Below are 17,647 nucleotides of genomic sequence, written 5' to 3' on the forward strand. Positions count from 1 at the left end.
CCCATCTCACTACAAATAACTCAATTTCATTTCTTTTTGAATTATGGTTTTCTCGGGGTATATGCCCAGTAGTGGGATTGCTGGGTCGTATGGTAGTTCTTTTCTTAGTTTTTTGAGGAACCTTCATACTGTTCTCCATAGTGACTGTATCAATTTACATTCCCACCAACAGTGAAAGAGGGTTCCCTTTTCTCCACAGCCTCTCCAGCATTTATTGTTTGTAGATTTTTTGATGATGGCCATTGTGACTGGTGTGAGGTGATACCTCGTTGTAGTTTTGATTTGCATTTCTCTAATGATTAGTGATGTTGAGCATCCTTTCATGTGTTTGTTGGCAAACTTTATATCTTTGGAGAAATGTCTATTTAGGTCTAGTGCCCAATTTTTGATTGGGTTGTTTGTTTTTTTGATACTGAGCTGCATGAGCTGCCTGTATGTTTTGGAGATTAATCCTTTGTCGGTTGCTTCGTTTGCAAATATTTTCTCCCATTCTGAAGGTTGTCTTTTGGTCTTGTTTATGGTTTCCTTTGCTGTGCAAAAGCTTTTAAGTTTCATTAGGTCTCATTTGTTTATTTTTGTTCTTATTTCCATTTCTCTAGGAGGTGGGTCAAAAAGGATCTTCTGTGATTTATGTGATAGAGTGTTCTGCTTATGTTTTCCTCTAAGAGTTTTATAGTGTCTGGCCTTACATTTAGGTCTTTAATCCATTTTGAGTTTATTTTTGTGTATGGTATTAGGGAGTGTTCTAATTCCATTCTTTTACATGTAGCTGTCCAGTTTTCCCAGCACCACTTATTGAAGAGGCTGTCTTTTCTCCATTGTATATTCTTGCCTCCCTTATCAAAGATAAGGTGACCATATGTGCCTGGGTTTATCTCTGGGCTTTCTGTCCTGTTCCATTGATCTATATTTCTGTTTTTGTGCCAGTACCATACTATCTTGACTACTGTAGCTTTGTAGTATAGCCTGAAGTCAGGGAGCCTGATTGCTCCAGCTCCGTTTTTCTTTCTCAAGATTGCTTTGGCTATTCGGGGTCTTTTGTGTTTTCATACAAATTGTAAAATTTTTTCTTCTAGTTTTGTGAAAAATGCCATTGTTAGTTTGATAGAGATTGCATTGAATCTGTAGATTGCTTTGGGTAGTATGGTCATTTTCACAATGTTGATTCTTCCAATCCAAGAACATGGTTTATCTCTCCATCTGTTTGTATCATCTTTAATTTCTTTCATCAGTGTGTTATAGTTTTCTGCATACAGGTCTTCTGTCTCCTTTGGTAGGTTTATTCCTAGGTATTTTATTCTTTTTGTTGCAGTGGTAAATGGGAGTGTTTCCTTAATTTCTCTTTCAGATTTTTTGTCACTAGTGTAGAGGAATGCAGGAGAATTCTGTGCATTAATTTTGTATCCTGCTAGTTTACCAAATTCATTGATTAGTTCTAGTAGTTTTATGGTAGCATCTTTAGGATTCTCTATGTATACTATCATGTCATTTGAAAACAGTGACCGTTTTACTTCTTTTCCGATTTGGATTCCTTTTATTTCCTTTTCTTCTCTGATTGCTGTGGCTAAAACTTCCAAAACTATGTTGAATAATAGTGGTGAGAGTGGGCAACGTTGTCTTGTTCCTGATCTTGGAGGAAATGGTTTCAGTTTTTCACCATGAGAACAATGTTGGCTGTGGGTTTGTCATATATGGCCTTTATTATGTTGAGGTAGGTTCCCTCTGTGGCTACTTTCTGCAGAGTTTTTATCATAAATGGGTGTTGAATTTTGTCAGAAGCTTTTTCTGCATCTATTGAGATGATCATATGGTTTTTATTCTTCAATTTGTTAATATGGTGTATCACATTGATTGATTTGCGTATATTGAAGAATCCTTGGATTCCTGGGATAAATCCCACTTGATCATGGTGTATGATCCTTTTAATGTGTTGTTGGAGTCTGTTTGCTAGTATTTTGTTGAGGATTTTTGCATCTATGTTCATTAGTGATATTGGCCTTTAGTTTTCTTTTTGTGTGACATCTTTGGTTTTGGTATCAGGGTGATGGTGGCCTCATAGAATGTGTTTGGGAGTGTTCCTCCCTCTGCTATATTTTGGAAGAGTTTGAGAAGGGTAGGTGTTAGCTCTTCTCTAAATGTTGGATAGAATTCACCTGTGAAGCCATCTGGCCCTGGGCTTTTGTTTGTGGGAAGATTTTTTTATCACAGTTTCAATTTCAGTGCTTGTGATGGTCTGTTCGTATTTTCTATATCTTCCTGGTTCAGTCTTGGAAGGTTGTGCTTTTCTAAGAATTTGTACATTTCTTCCATGTTGTCCATTTTATTGGCATATAGTTGTTTGTAGTAATCTCTCATGAGCCTTTGTATTTCAGCATGGCAGTTGTTACTTCTTTTTCATTTCTTATTCTATTGATTTGAGTCTTCTCCTTTTTTTTCTTCATGAGTCTGGCTAATGGTTTATCAATTTTTGTTTATCTTCTCAAAGAACCAGCTTTTAGTCTTATTGATCTTTGCTATTGTTTCCTTTATTTCTTTTACATTTATTTCTGATCTGATCTTTATGATTTTTTTCCATCTGCTAACTTCGGGGTTTTTTTCTTCTTCTTTCTCTAATTGCTTTAGGTGTAAGGTTAGGTTGTTAATTTGAGATGTTTCTTGTTTCTTGAGGTAGGATTGTATTGCCATAAACTTCCCTCTTAGAACTGCTTTTGCTGCATCCCATAGGTTTTGGATCGTCATGTTTTCATTGTCATTTGTTTCTAGGTATTTTTTATTTTCTCTTTGATTTCTTCAGTGATCTCTTGGTTATTAAGTGGTGTATTGTTTAGCCTCTATGATTTGTATTTTTTCCTGTAATTGATATCTAGTCTCATAGCGTTGTGGTCTGAAAAGATACTTGATATGATTTCGCTTTTCTTAAATTTACCACAGCCTGATTTGTGACCCAAGATGTGATCTATCCTGGAGAATGTTCCATGCGCACTTGAGAAGAAAGTGTAATCTGCTGTTTTTGGATGGAATGTCCTATAGATATCAATTAAATCTATCTGGTCTATTGTGTCATTTAAAGCTTCTGTTTCCTTATTTATTTTCATTTTGGATGATCTGTCCATTGGTGTAGGTGAGGTGTTAAAGTCCCCCACTATTATTGTGTTACTGTCAATTTCCTCTTTTATAGCTGTTAGTAGTTGCTTTATGTATTGAGGTGCTCCTATTTTGGGTACATATATATTTATAATTGTTATATCTTCTTCTTGGATTGATCCCTTGATCATTATGTAGTGTCCTTCCTTGCCTCTTGTAACATTCTTTATTTTAAAGTCTATTTTATCTGATATGAGTATTGCTACTCCAGCTTTCTTTTGATTTCCATTTGCATGGAATATCTTTTTCCATCCTCTCACTTTCAGTCTGTATGTGTCCCTATGTCTGAAGTGGGTGTCTTGTAGACAGCATATATATGGGTCTTGTTTTTGTATCCATTCAGCAAGCCTGTGTCTTTTGGTTGGAGCATTTAATCCATTCACTTTTAAGGTAATTATCGATATGTATGTTTCTATGACCATTTTCTTAATTGTTCTGGGTTTGTTTTTGTAGGTCCTTTTCTTCTCTTGTGTTTCCCACTTAGAGAAGTTCCTTTAGCATTTGTTGTAGAGCTGGTTTGGTGGTGTTGAATTCTCTTAGCTTTTGCTTGTCTGTAAAGCTTTTGATTTCTCCATGGAATCTGAATGAGATCCTTGACAGGTAGAGTAATCTTGGTTGTAGATTTTTCCCTTTCATCACTTTAAGTACATCGTGCCACTCCCTTCTGGCTTGTAGAGTTTCTGCTGAGAAATCAGCTGTTAACCTTATGGGAGTTCCCTTGTATGTTATTTATCGTTTTTCCCTTGCTGCTTTCAATAATTTTTCTTTGTCTTTAATTTTTGCCAATTTGATTACTATGTGTCTCAGTGTGTTTCTCCTTGGGTTTATCCTGTATGGGACTCGCTGTGCTTCCTGGACTTGGGTGGCTATTTCCTTTCCATGTTAGGGAAGTTTTCGACTATAATCTCTTCAAATATTTTCTCAGGTCCTTTCTCTCTCTCTTCTCCTTCTGGGACCCCTATAATGCGAATATTGTTGCATTTAATGTTGTCCCAGAGGTCTCTTAGGGTGTCTTCATTTCTTTTCATTCTTTTTTCTTTATTCTGTTCCTCAGCAGTGAATTCCACCATTCTGTCTTCCAGGTCACTTATCCATTCTTCTTCCTCAGTTATTCTGCTATTGATTCCTTCTAGTGTAGTTTTCATTTCAGTTATTGTATTGTTCATCTCTGTTTGTTTGTTCTTTAATTCTTCTAGGTCTTTGTTAAACATTTCTTGCATCTTCTCGATCTTTGCCTCCATTCTTTTTCCGAGGTCCTGGATCATCTTCACTATCATTATTCTGAATTCTTTTTCTGGATGATTGCCTATCTCCATTTCATTTAGTTGTTTTTCTGGGGTTTTATCTTGTTCCTTCATCTGGTACATAGCCCTCTGCCTTTTCATCTTGTCTATCTTTCTGTGATGTGGTTTTTGTTCCACAGGCTGCAGGATTGTAGTTCTTCTTGCTTCTGCTGTCTGCCCTCTGGTGGATGAGGCTATCTAAGAGGCTTATGCAGGCTTCTTGATGGGAGGACTGGTGGTGGTAGAACTGACTGTTGCTCTAGTGGGCAGAGCTCAGTAAAACTTTAATCTGCTTGACTGCTGATGGGTGGGGCTGGGTTCCCTCCCTGTTGGTTGTTTGGCCTGAGGCAACCCAACATTGGAGCCTACCCTGGCTCTTTGGTGGGGCTAATGGCAGACTCTGGAGGGCTCACGCCAAGGAGTACTTCCCAGAACTTCTGCTGCCGGTGTCCTTGTCCCCATGGTGAGCCACAGCCACCCTCCGCCTCTGCAGGATACCCTCCAACACTAGCAGGTAGGTCTGGTTCAGCCTCCTATGGGGTCACTACTCCTTCCCCTGGATTCCAACGTGCACACTACTTTGTGTGTGCCCTCCAAGAGTGGAGTCTCCGTTTCCCCCAGTCCTGTCGAAATCCTGCAATCAAATCCCTCTAGCCTTCAAAGTCTGAATCTCTAGGAATTCCTCCTCCTATTGCTGGACCCCCAGGTTGGGAAGCCTGACGTGGGGCTCAGAACCTTCACTCCAGTGGGTGGACTTCTGTGGTATAAGTGTTCTCCAGTCTGTGAGTCACCCACCCAGCAGTTATGGGATTTGATTTTACTGTGATTGCGTCCTTCCTACCATCTCTCATTGCGGTTTCTCCTTTGTCTTTGGATGTTGGGTATCTTTTTTTGGTGAGTTCCAGTGTCTTCCTGTTGATGATTGTCCAGCAGCTAGTTGTGATTCTGGTGTTCTCACAAGAGGGAGTGAGAGCACGTCTTTCTACTCCACCATCTTGGTTCAGGGCCTATCACTTGCCATTTTCTTCTTAGGGAGACTGTCATTTTACCTTCACCCAAGGAAGAGAATGAAAACTTCCACACATAGTAGATAAGCAAGTTATGTTTGCTCTTTGAGAGACAGTTCCCAGTCTCTACAGCATTGTCATTCTTATATATGGCTTTCTCACATTGACTCATCATCTCTTTGTCCTTCGAAATTTTTGTCATTTACTTTATTCTTCCTTCCTGTATAACTAATTTCTTCCAGCCTCCTAGACTCTTTGTGAAGGCATGGCCCTACTCTTAGCCTGCCTAAGAGATTCGTGAATCTGTGCCTTATTATTTATGGTCTTTGTTCAAGAGCAAATAGTGAGCACATTCATTAACTGCTTGTGATCATCTTTCTGCTCTTGCAGGTCACTTATGATCCTGTTTATGCCATTAGGATTGCTGACTGATGCCTCCCATTTGCCAAATGAACTGGCTTTATGGCTGTGGATAAAGCTTTATTTCATCAAACTCTCATTTACTCATCAGGTATTAAATAAAACCTTCTAAGTTCCACACACTGTTCTAGATGCTGGAGATACAATAGTGAACACATGGACATGGTTTTTGTCCTTGTGGAGCTCACACTTGGGTGACAGTTTAGAGTGATCCCCTCAATAGAGACTTTCAGCTGTTCCATCTTACAGTGAATATTCATTTGTAGTCATGAGTTGATCTTATTATCATCACCAAAATGAGTTCTAAATGATCAACTGTAATTTAAAAAAATTTTTAAGGCAGATCTTCAGTTATAAAAGATGAATAGTAGGAAAATAATTAGATGAAAAGAAAAGGTCACAAATTCCTCCTAGTTTATATTCAGCACTTCCAGAAGAGCATAGTAAATATGTGGGGAAAAAATCTCTGTGGACTGGTAATTGATTTGCCATATTAGCAAGGCTCTTTGAATTGTTAATTATAATTTAATAAGCTGATGTTAATTAATTCCAGTAATGTATATTGTTTCTGTACATTCTAGAAGAGAATAGAAAAGCTAGAGTTTCTGAATACGCCCACATAACCAATCAGTTACATGGGTTAACCAGAATTAGGCTGGCACGTCAGTGTTGGTGGTGCTAGTCTCATTCAATTTTGTAATATAAATACTATGCCTGTATGATTTATTGTTCAAACTAGGGCAGTTTTTGATGGTGAAAGGAGGTACCCCGAGTACAAGGGATCTAGGCCCACCGAATTCTTGGCATGTTGAAATAGCAAATTACCAGGCTGCTAGACTATTTTCCCTTTTCCAAATTCATCATCAAGCAAGTTCATCATAACCAGGTGAATGATTTCTTATTAACACTTTTATGAAGAAATTGTGCCCTTAAGTCCTCTCCCATTTGTGGGGTGAATAGACCCTTTTCTTTTTTTAAAAAAATGGGGAAGACCTTAAAGGTTTCCAGCCTCTAATTCCTAAAACCTACAGGCTGGCTAACTGCCCAACTTTTGTGCTCCCACTCTACCTATGACAATCTCTATCTTATACCTTACCATGTATTTTAAAATCGTTTATGTTTCTATCGCCTTTAATAAGCTTTATGTTTCTCTAGGGCAGAGATTGTATTTTATTCATACTTGAACCTCTCTGTGTCTCTGATTGCTCATCTTTAAAATACAGATAACAGTACTAAAGTCACAAAGTTTTATGAAGATAAAATTAATTAAAACATTTGGAAACCTTATAGTAGTGCCTGGCACATAGTAAGTTCTTAGTAGTGTCAGCTCAATATTATTATCATCACTGTTTGTTATCACAGTGCAAGTAGTCAATGTCATGTACACAAAACATGTATACTAAATATTAATTCATCAAACATTTATTAGTGTTTTCTATATTCAAGTCAATCTATATGAAGATGAGTCAGGAGCCTATTTTTAAGTAAGGGTGGGGAACAGGAATGAGATATGCACATAAAGATAATACAAAATAGAAAGTAACAGGTGATGTAAGAGAGGTAAATATATAGCAACATTGCTCTTACTATTAGAGAATATTTTCAGACTGAAAGGATCAGGGAGGACTGTAGGAGTGAGAAAGAATTTTAGCTGAATCTTGAGGAAAATATAAGATTTAGATACGTAGACATCTGTGTTAGTGGTGTAAGGAGTTGAAGATATTCCAAAAATGACTATGTAAGTAAAGGTACACAAAAGGAGAATCTTGAAGTCTGCTTAGGATAATGGCAAGTATTGTCTAGGAATTAAGCTTGGAGAAGACCTGAAAGGTAGTTTGGATCCAGATAATAGAAAGGTCTTGAATGTCACACCACAGATTTTGCATTAAATTTGATTTATTTTTCTATTTAATAAAGCATCTGGGTTTTAAAAATTATGAATAAAAATAATGAAACTTCATGAACTTGGAGGTTCTCCCTGTTCCCCTTCACTATAGATAATGGGGAGGTGGTAGTATGAGAAATCATCTTGGAGTCCATGCCAGGACCCTTAGGCTGTGAGCCTGGTTCTGCTCCACTGTATGACTCTTATCAAGTCAAGTGCCCTGCTTGCCTCTCCATTTGTAAAATAATAAATATTAAGGGTGTACATAGAGGACTCTAAAGGTAACTCCTTTTCTAAAACTTTTGAGAGGGAAAGAACATGTAATGGGTGCAGTGTTAGGAGCAGAAGTTATTTATCCCAGTGATATAGGCTATTATTCTTCAGGGTCTTCTCTCACTCTTAGCCTACTTCCAGAAACTATCAAAATTTAAAGAAACACTGAGTTTTGTGATTCCCCCCAATATAGATTTTTAATTAATTAATTAATTTTTGGCTGCATTGGGTCTTTGTTGCTGCGCGCGGGCTTTCTCTAGTTGTGGTGAGCGGGGGCTACTCTTTGTTGCGGTGCATGGGCTTCTCATTGCGGTGGCTTCTCTTGTTGCAGAGCATGGGCTCTAGGCGCTCACGGGCTTCCGTAGTTGTGGCATATGGGCTCAGTAGTTGTGGCTCACAGGCTCTAGAGCGCAGGCTCAGTAGTTGTGGCACACGGGCTTAGTTGCTCCGCGGCACGTGGGATCTTCCCAGACCAGGGCTCGAACCCGTGTCCCCTGCATTGGCAGGCGGATTCTTAACCACTGCACCACCAGGGAAATCCTCCTCCAACTATTTACTTGTGCATGTGATAGGAGAGCCGAAAGGTTGGTAGACCCTAGGCTGTGGCCTCTGTAATCCCATTCTCAAGCGTTTTGATTCCTCAGTGCTGAACGGAGGCAGGATTTGCTGAGCCACAGCAGTTGATCAACAGGAGTCCTCCACCAATAGATGTCCATGTCTGGCTGAGCCATAATGATTAATATTTGTAATCATAGCCCTAAGGCATTGGAGAAATCCCAAGATATCTTCTGACTCACCAGAGGAAGATGGTATTATAGTCCGCCTTAGGTTTCTTGTTGGGAGTACATTTTATTGTATTTCAATATTTTGAAAATTGGGATTAGATGTCTACTGTGGAGGGATCTTTGTGTAACCTGGGCTGTTTGATTAATTGGCACAGCTCTTCCATTAGCCATTCCAGATATTAATTTTCTAGATTTGTTTTTATGCCTGAGAATAAGACTATTTTTCTCAAGGAGAGACTGACTGTTCTCTCAGGACAATTTGTTCTATTAAAAAAAAAAAAAAGGTAGTAAATACACTCTTGCCCTATTAAATATGTTGCAGATAAACTAAGTATAGTGTGCGCTTTTAAAATGTTCTGACATGGGGGCTTCCCTGGTGGCGCAGTGGTTGAGAATCTGCTAATGCAGGGGACACGGGTTCGAGCCCTGGTCTGGGAAGATCCCACATGCCGCGGAGCAACTAGGCCCGTGAGCCACAACTACTGAGCCTGCGCGTCTGGAGCCTGTACCCCGCAACAAGAGAGCCCGCGATAGTGAGAGGCCCACGCACCGTGATGAAGAGTGGCCCCCGATCGCCCCAACTAGAGAAAGCCCTTGCACAGAAACGAAGGCCCAACACAGCCAAAAATAAATAAATAAACAAATGTGGGGTTTAAAATGTTCTAATATGAAAAGAGTACTTTAAGGGATTTTTGGCTTTGAGACCTTCCCTAGAACCTTATACAAGAAAAACACTCTTCCTCTGCATCTTTATAAAAATGATTATTTATACAGCTTTAAAGCAGTTTTTATCAATAAAGGGCCTCCCCACCTGTGGGGACTCTGCTTCTTGGTAGACTGTTGGAAAGAAGCTAAAGCACCACAGAATGTCCTCGGTGTCTTTGTTCAGAGAACTTTAGAAGCCCTGGAGCCTGTTCATGGAACAGTTTTGAGGTGGAGGCCAAAGGGATGTCGGGGAGGTAAGAAAACTCAGTCGGAGTAGCAAAGAAGTGGGAGAGTATTAATCTTTGGTAGCTCCAGGGCTACTCCCACTCTATCCCTGAGGAAAAAAACAAAACAAATATGGGAATGCAAAGAGAAACGTAAAGTCAGTGGGGGAAGTGGATAGAAGAGGAGGAAGCGTTCACCTGAAAAGTTACTGCAGCAACTAGGAAGAGAACCCCAAATTGTGACCATTAAATGGGATTTGTAAATACACTCCTCTTTTCTCCTTTCTGCTGAATAAAACCATACCCAGCTCGGAGACCCCAGTTTCCTCCAAGGCTTCAGTAATCCATCCTGGAAAATCGTATTGGATTGATAACACAATCCCAATCCAATCCATTTTCTAGTTTGCAAAGGAAAATCCGGTCCGGCGTTTAGTTTTAGCAGCGCTTCCTGTGACCGAAAGCTACAGCTCTTCAGCGGGGATAACTGAGGACCGTATTGGGGAGAGAAGCGAAGAAGGGCGGGGGAGCGGGAGGCGGCCGAAAGGGACGCCGTGCGCATGCGTGCCAGCGCCCATGCAAATCTGCTGTACATCCAGAGAGCAAAGTGGGATGATCTGTCACTACACCTGCAGCACCACGTTCAGAGGACAGCTCCTGCTTGCAGCTTCCAGACCCAGGTAAAAAAAACAAACAAACTGAGCGGGCACCGTGCATGCATATCAATACCAGGTCTCAACCTATCCCCTGAAGAGGCAATCTGCTGCTGCTGCTAAGGGTCCTTTGGTGGCTGATTGCAGCTTCAAGGTTTAAGAAATCCCATCTTTCAGGAAGCCTGAGGGGAAGAAAGGAAGTACGGGCGAAATCATCAGATTGGCTTCCTGGATTTGGGAATCTGAAGCGGGCCCACATCTTCCGGCCAACTTCCATTGAACTTCCCAGCACCCGAAAGGGACCGAAATGGAGAGCAAAGGTATGAGGCTGTCCCCATCGGGGGACTTCCCGCTGCATGTGCCTGTGGCCAGGGCAGCCCTCGGCGAGGGGACTGCAGTGCTTGGGGAGTGAGCATCATACTAGGTCGATAGGAGGAGATGCTATGTCCGTTGCAGCACCAGGGAAGTGTGGCAGGAAGGCGACTTCTTTTTAACTCCCACAGCTTGGAAGACAGTGTTTAATACTCCATCAGTTGCGTAGTGAAGTGTGATTTTTTTTCTTTTTTTTTTCGTTTTCGGTAGGGGGGGTGGGAAGAGTCTTTAGATGGTGGGGGAGGTGAGATGTGTTGATGAAACAGTTTGTTTTCTGTAGAATGGATGGGTTCAAATAAATATATTTCATTTGCTGTAGGATTGCTGACAGGCACGTTTGTATCTGATATCCAGTAATGCATTGCTATAGAAAAAATGTTTGGATTTCTCCACCCCCACCCCACGAAGATGGTATTTCTGGGTGTGTATGGCCACATCCTACTGCATTTTGAAAATATATCAGCAGAGAAATTGGGTCTATTTGGAACAGTGTGCGTTAGAACTGACCTCTAAGAAGAACAGTGCATCGGAGTACTGCTTGGCTCCAGGCGTGATGCATATACTAGTTCTGGATATGTATATATTAATATTCTCCTCATAGCAAATCTGCATAATATACACATACTAACTGGTAAATGAACTGTAAAAATCAACTTCTGATGGCATATTTAACTCATAAACAAAATGACTATTAAAATTGTAAGATTGGATAGCCTTTGGGTTTAACTCCATCTATGCAGGTCTCCTCCTCCTCCTCCTCTTCCTCTTTAAAACGCCCACCAGCTTGCAAGAGTCTTGAGTAATGTGGTCAGATATCCAGTAGGAATACTGGATGTATTTAATTGTGGTGAAATCAGAAGAAATGATGTCAACTTTTATGAAACTATATTCATTACCCAGAACTCGAGAAGCTATATTTGAAACAAGGTTTTATTTTTAAACCAAGAATGTCAGTCATTGTGGTAGTGTGCTCAGGATCAGGGAGTGGTGGTGGGTTACCTATTTCTGGGCTGATTAATAAAACTGAAGCATCAAGTGATAGCAGGTACCTGTTCAATAAAGTATCTAATTAGAGGAGTTAAGTATTTCAACCTAGGTAAGCATTTTCGGTATGAAAATAACTGAGTCAACATGGATTCAGACAAGCTGGCAAATTTTAATTGAGATAATTTTATTCTGATGGTTTGCTGATGGGCATTTCCTTGATTAACAATGGTGTACATATATGAGAGATCCCATGTCAATAAATATACATGAGGCATATATTTATTAACTGTATTGTAGAATCCATTTCAAAATGAGAAGCCAAGTCTTAACTCATAGAGGTCTGTAATATTCCAGCTGATTAAGTATTTCTGGAACATGAGATTAAACAAAAGACAGAGTATCATTTTACTAAGAAGCATTTTTTTTTGTATTTAGAGGATACCTGCTGTTTGATTATTAAACTTGGTTATTTGGCAGAGGTTCTTGGTAACATTTTTGCCTCCAATTTATACACTAGTTCCTGGCCCATCATAAAAAGAGGATGTATCTCTTAGTAATAATTTTTTATTTCTCCTCGTTTCCCATAAAATACGCTACATGTTATGCAGAGTTCCAGGTGGTTTATATCTCATGCTGATAACAGTAGCATTCTAGCTGTTCTGCCAGTCTTGGGATTTTGGAAAGGAGAAAGAATCTCAGAAGTTTATCTGGGAGGAATCAGGCCAGAAGTTCTATAGAAATCCAGATAGCAGTGATACAGGCGTGAATCACAGCACTGACCCAAAGGCAATTAATAATTTTGCCCCAAACCAATACTGTGGTCATTTTGCAGAGGTACCATAATTGCTTCAGGCCAGAGACATGGTGAAAGTCCTTATACATGTTAGTTCTCAGACTTCCTTTGCAAAACTGAATTAGCCAGGTACTGATCATATGAAGAATGGCTAATTATTTACACATTGGTCTCACTTTCTGAGTTGATGCAAATGGCACAGCTAAAAATGGTAGCTAACTTGAAATTTTATTATAGAAGAAAAAAATGTGTATTAAGAAGAATGTATCCGTATCCCATTTGAATTGGTGCATCTTAAGTACTTTATGCTGCCATGTACAAACTTCTTCCCTCAACAGATTCAAATTTAATTCCAGGAAGACATTTTCAAATGTAAGCATATATATTTTTTTCTACTAGAAACTCTTTCAATACTCAAAGTATTATTACATGATTCAGTTGAAAGTTCAAGAGTTCTCCATCCCAGAAAAAAGGCTAATGGCCCAATTAATCTTGACTCTTGTTGCCAGCATTTGACAACCTTCACATTACCTCCAGCATTTGAAAACCTTTCTTAGAGCGCTTGTCCAGAGTCTCCAGCAAGTTGAGCATCAGTTATTTACAAATAAGGTCAATTTTTTTTGCTTCCTTACTTATTGCTTTGCATCACTTCCTGTTATCAGGGTAAAGAGGAGAGGAAAATAAATCAATTGACCTAGCAATCAATTTACGGTGTAATTTCAGTGATCCTTATGTACCATGGTAATTAATATTGCCTCAGAGATTTGGGTTGGTGCATAGTCTGAACAGCTTTGACAGAATTTGTGCCTTGCAGTGGTTCACAAACTTTGATGCACATTAGAATCATCTGGCGTGCTTTTAGACATCCTCATGCCTGGTCAAACCCTTTCTTAGTTATGTCAGAATGTTAGGGTAGGAGAGAGGTGTAGGTGTTTTTTTTGAAGATCTCAGGTGTAACTATGTTCGGGAATAACTCATTTAGACTCTTGATAATCAAAATGTGGTTTGATTTAGAATTGCAGAACCTTGATCTTTACTCCAGGCTTGCTGTATCAGAATCTGATTTTTAACGAAATCCCCAGGTTATTTGTATGCACATTAGTTTGAGAAGCATTGATTTACAGTGAGGAAAGAACTTTCCCTCTCCAAATCTCTCGTTCTCTCTCTCTTTCTCTCTCTCTCCCCCGATCTTCTCTTTTTTTTTTTTTCCCCCTCTCCTGTACCACATCTTATCTTTGTCCAGCTAGGTTCTCAATCTTAGGCTGGTCTATTAGAAATACCTGTGGAGCTTTTGAAGCATAAAGATGCTTAGGCCACACCTCGACATTCTGGTTTAATGGGTTCTGGAGTAGAACCTAGGCATAGGTATTTTTAAAAAGCTCCCCAAGTGATGCAAATTGATAGTCAAAGTTAAACATTGGTCTAGGATCTCGCTACTCAAGGTGTAATCCATAGACAAGCAGTATTAACATCACCTGGAAACTTGTTAGAAATTCAGAATCTCAGGCCCTACTCCAGACATACTGAACCAAATCTGCATTTCAACAGCATCTGCTTGTCATTTGTATGCATATTAAAGTTTAAGAAGCACTGGTTTAGACCTTAGGGGACTGATTGTATCTACGAATGAACCACTCTGGGGACCTCAGTGTAGAAGATTTGAAATTAACTAATCAATATGGAAGCTTCTGCATATGTGATCATGGTATAAGTTTTTGGTTGCTTTGGGAAAGAATGGAAATGAAATGCAGAAGAAATTGCTTGCCTCATGGTTATATCAGAAAATGGACTCATTTAAAATACCCTCTCTGTTCTTCCTCCAGCCGTTTAATTTCAACCCCTTGATTATCTTTTTTTAAAATAAATTTATTTATTTATTTATTTATTTTTAAATTTTTGGCTGTGTTGGGTCATTGTTGCTGTGCATGGGCTTTCTTTAGTTGCAGAGCACAGGCTCTAGGCGCGCAGGCTTCAGTAGTTGTGGCGCGTGGGCTCAGTAGTTTTGGCTTGTGGGCTCTAGAGCGCAGGCTCAGTAGTTGCGGTGCACAGGCTTAGTTGCTCCGTGGCATGTGGGATCTTACCGGGCCAGGGCTCGAACCCGTGTCCCTGCATTGGCAGGCAGATTCTTAACCACTGCGCCACCAGGGAAGCCCCCCGTGATTATCTTTAAATGCTTATTCTATAGGTTTATTTTGAGTTCCTTAAAATGTCCTGGTATTAACCCATGGTAGTGTGATATTAGACTGCTTAAATTGAGGCCCATCTTAAAGTGAATATAGCATTACCTTCTTCTCATTGTCATGTGCCTCTGTTCAGTTCTTTTGAGTTCATTTGCCATCCCCCTTGCTATGTAAGATCTTCCCTGACCTCCCTTACATCTAATTAATATTTACTAGTATACTTTATATGACCTAAAGTCCTTGTTTGTCCCTCACATACTGCATTTCTTACAATCAACATTATAATTTTTGTGTTCTTTATTTAAACATTTATTGAGCATCTGCTATGTTCCCAATGTGCTTAGTTCTGAGAATGTAAAAGAAAACTGAGATGCAGTCTCTGATCTTAAACATCTCACTCTCAAATCTCCATTCATAGATAACTTTTTTGTGGGCATAATATGAATCTCTAATATTCATGTAGCTACTCAGGTGCCTGCCTCAGATAAAACATTTTCATTTACATAGTAGGGACTCAGATTATATATGTTGAATTGGATAGCCTTCATTAGTTAATCATGCCATGTTCATGCATCCAGGAGATTGTAAATTGGGAGAGGTGAAAGAAGTTTGGCTACCAGAAACATCAGTTAGATTCCAGAACATAGAAGGCAGTAACATGACCTGCTTTCTTTATAGAGAACTACACATGTGTTCCCAGTGAAGATTCAACTGTGTTCTGAGTTTCACACCAGCATTAGAGGCAAGCCAGGGGCATGAACCAACATAGGTAAGGTATAGAGTACTCATTTCTCTGAAATCAGAATGGTTCACCCTGCAGGAGACAAAGGAAATGTCTATGCAGTAACTAGTTTATCAGAGCTGGGAAGTGATTTTTAGAAAAGCTACTTTGTGGTTAAAAAACAAACAACCAAATCTCCGAGACCATTGTAGGATAAGTAAAATATAACACGGTACAAAACATAACAGAATACACATTGGGCATAGGAGATCACTGTTCTTATCCCAGCTCTAATGGTGTAACATTGGACAAATCACTTTTCCTGTCTGAGTCTTAAAGATTCTTAAATATCAAAGGGAGTTCATTTCATTTAATTCAAAATATTTAATGAGTTGCCACATTATTCCAGGCACATTGTTAAATGTAGGGGATGGTGATATGAATAGTGCATTGGGTTGCCTTCCAGGAGCTTACAGTCTGGGGCTACATCGACAGGCTCAAGAGCTGCCGATTTCTAACATCATATGTCTCTTCTCCATTCATCTTTCAGACTTCTAGTAGGTTACCCAGGAGGCTAGAATCTAAAGTCATAGTGATTAATGACCTCTGCGGAGGCACTTAACATTCCACAACAATAATGCCTGCCTTTTGTTCCACTTTTGGTTTCTTTAAACAGAATTTTTGTGTGGGAGAACATTTGAACTCTTGCTAAGTACCTACTCTAAAAGCTGTTCCAACTGGCTAGCTACCTGGCTAGTAACCTATTGTCTGAGTCAGGTGGTTATTATGAGGCTTGTTAGTATTAGTAATGAGTCTGGAGGTGGCCAGTTAGTTTTCTCCGTCATTCCCTTATCCCTGTTCTTTTATGCCTTTAAGTTTTTGACCTTATTAGGTGTGGTGTTTTGTGCTTACTGAATGACTAATAATTATGTTATACTGGATTTGTTAATATTGGGTTTCCTGATTTGTCACATTCATGAGACACTCTGTTTTTTTAAAGGGCTTTTAATATATGTCATCGCCCTTAAAACCTTGTGATTAGATATTTTAACTTCATTTTGTAGATAACAAAACAGTGGCTGAGAAAGACGAAGTGACTTAGGCAATCCATCTTCTCTTTATTTCTCTGTAAAATAAGAATTATTGTGCCTACCCCAAGCCCCACACCCCCTATATCATGATTATGAAATTAAACTCATACCAATAAACCATTTAGAGTTTAGAATCATAGTCTTTCATTATTATTAGCTGTGTTTGTCTTTTCATTAGGATCTCATCCTAGAGGGGAGAAATTAATCCTTTGCCATTTTTGTAGTTTTAGCAGCAAGCATACTGCATACACACTCAACAAGTTATCTCCTTTGACTTCTGCAAAGGCTTTAACTTACCAAAAGGGATTTCATTTGTTCTTATTCTATGTATTTTTTTTTGCAGTAACTCGTCAAAAACGTGAATTTATCTCTATGTTGCTCAGATGTAGTTTCAAGGCAGTTATATAACATCTTGTGGGTTTGGGGATGGAGATGCATTGGGCCAAGTATTATACCTTGGTTGGGTTTAAAACATAGACTGTGTAAAATCTGGCCGCTAACAGGATTTTCAATCAGGGGTGCACATCTGAATCACGGGGCACCCCATGGTACATGGGACTTGGATCTTTAAGAAGCACCTCACGTGATTAGGATGTGCACTCTCAATTAGGAATCAGTAGATAAGCTACAGGGTGATTAATATGAAACGTTAACAGGTACGTGTGTCCTTTGTCAGAAACACTACAGGACTCCTGCTGCCTGGACCTTGATTTTTATTATTGCCTTCTTTAGTGTTAAGAGAGCGAACATGTAGAAGAGAGAAACTAATTCTTGTCCTACAGGCTTGGGTTGGAAAATAGACATGTAAATAGATGGTGTGTGTCTGAGGCCAAGAAGACCCATGAGTTCCCCCAATGTCTTCATCCTCATTGGCATCCCTGCATGCAGAATATGGTGGATTTTGTTCCAGGATCGATATCTATAGTTCTAATTTTAGTTTGCTATTCTCTCCAGTTACTTTTTGAAACAGTCTCTGTCTCCCTGTCTTTGGGAACGTGGGACTCCCACCCAGGGAGGCCATGGTTTTCTGCTGCTGTGATGCAACTGATGGTACGTTGGCAGGTATCCCAGGGGACACCTGTTGCCTCTCCACAGAGCTTTTCTTTTTCATTTTTTTAAGCATATAC

This window comes from Eubalaena glacialis, chromosome 6 (assembly GCF_028564815.1).
Source record: "Eubalaena glacialis isolate mEubGla1 chromosome 6, mEubGla1.1.hap2.+ XY, whole genome shotgun sequence".
In the NCBI taxonomy this organism is placed as follows: Eukaryota; Metazoa; Chordata; class Mammalia; order Artiodactyla; family Balaenidae; genus Eubalaena; species Eubalaena glacialis.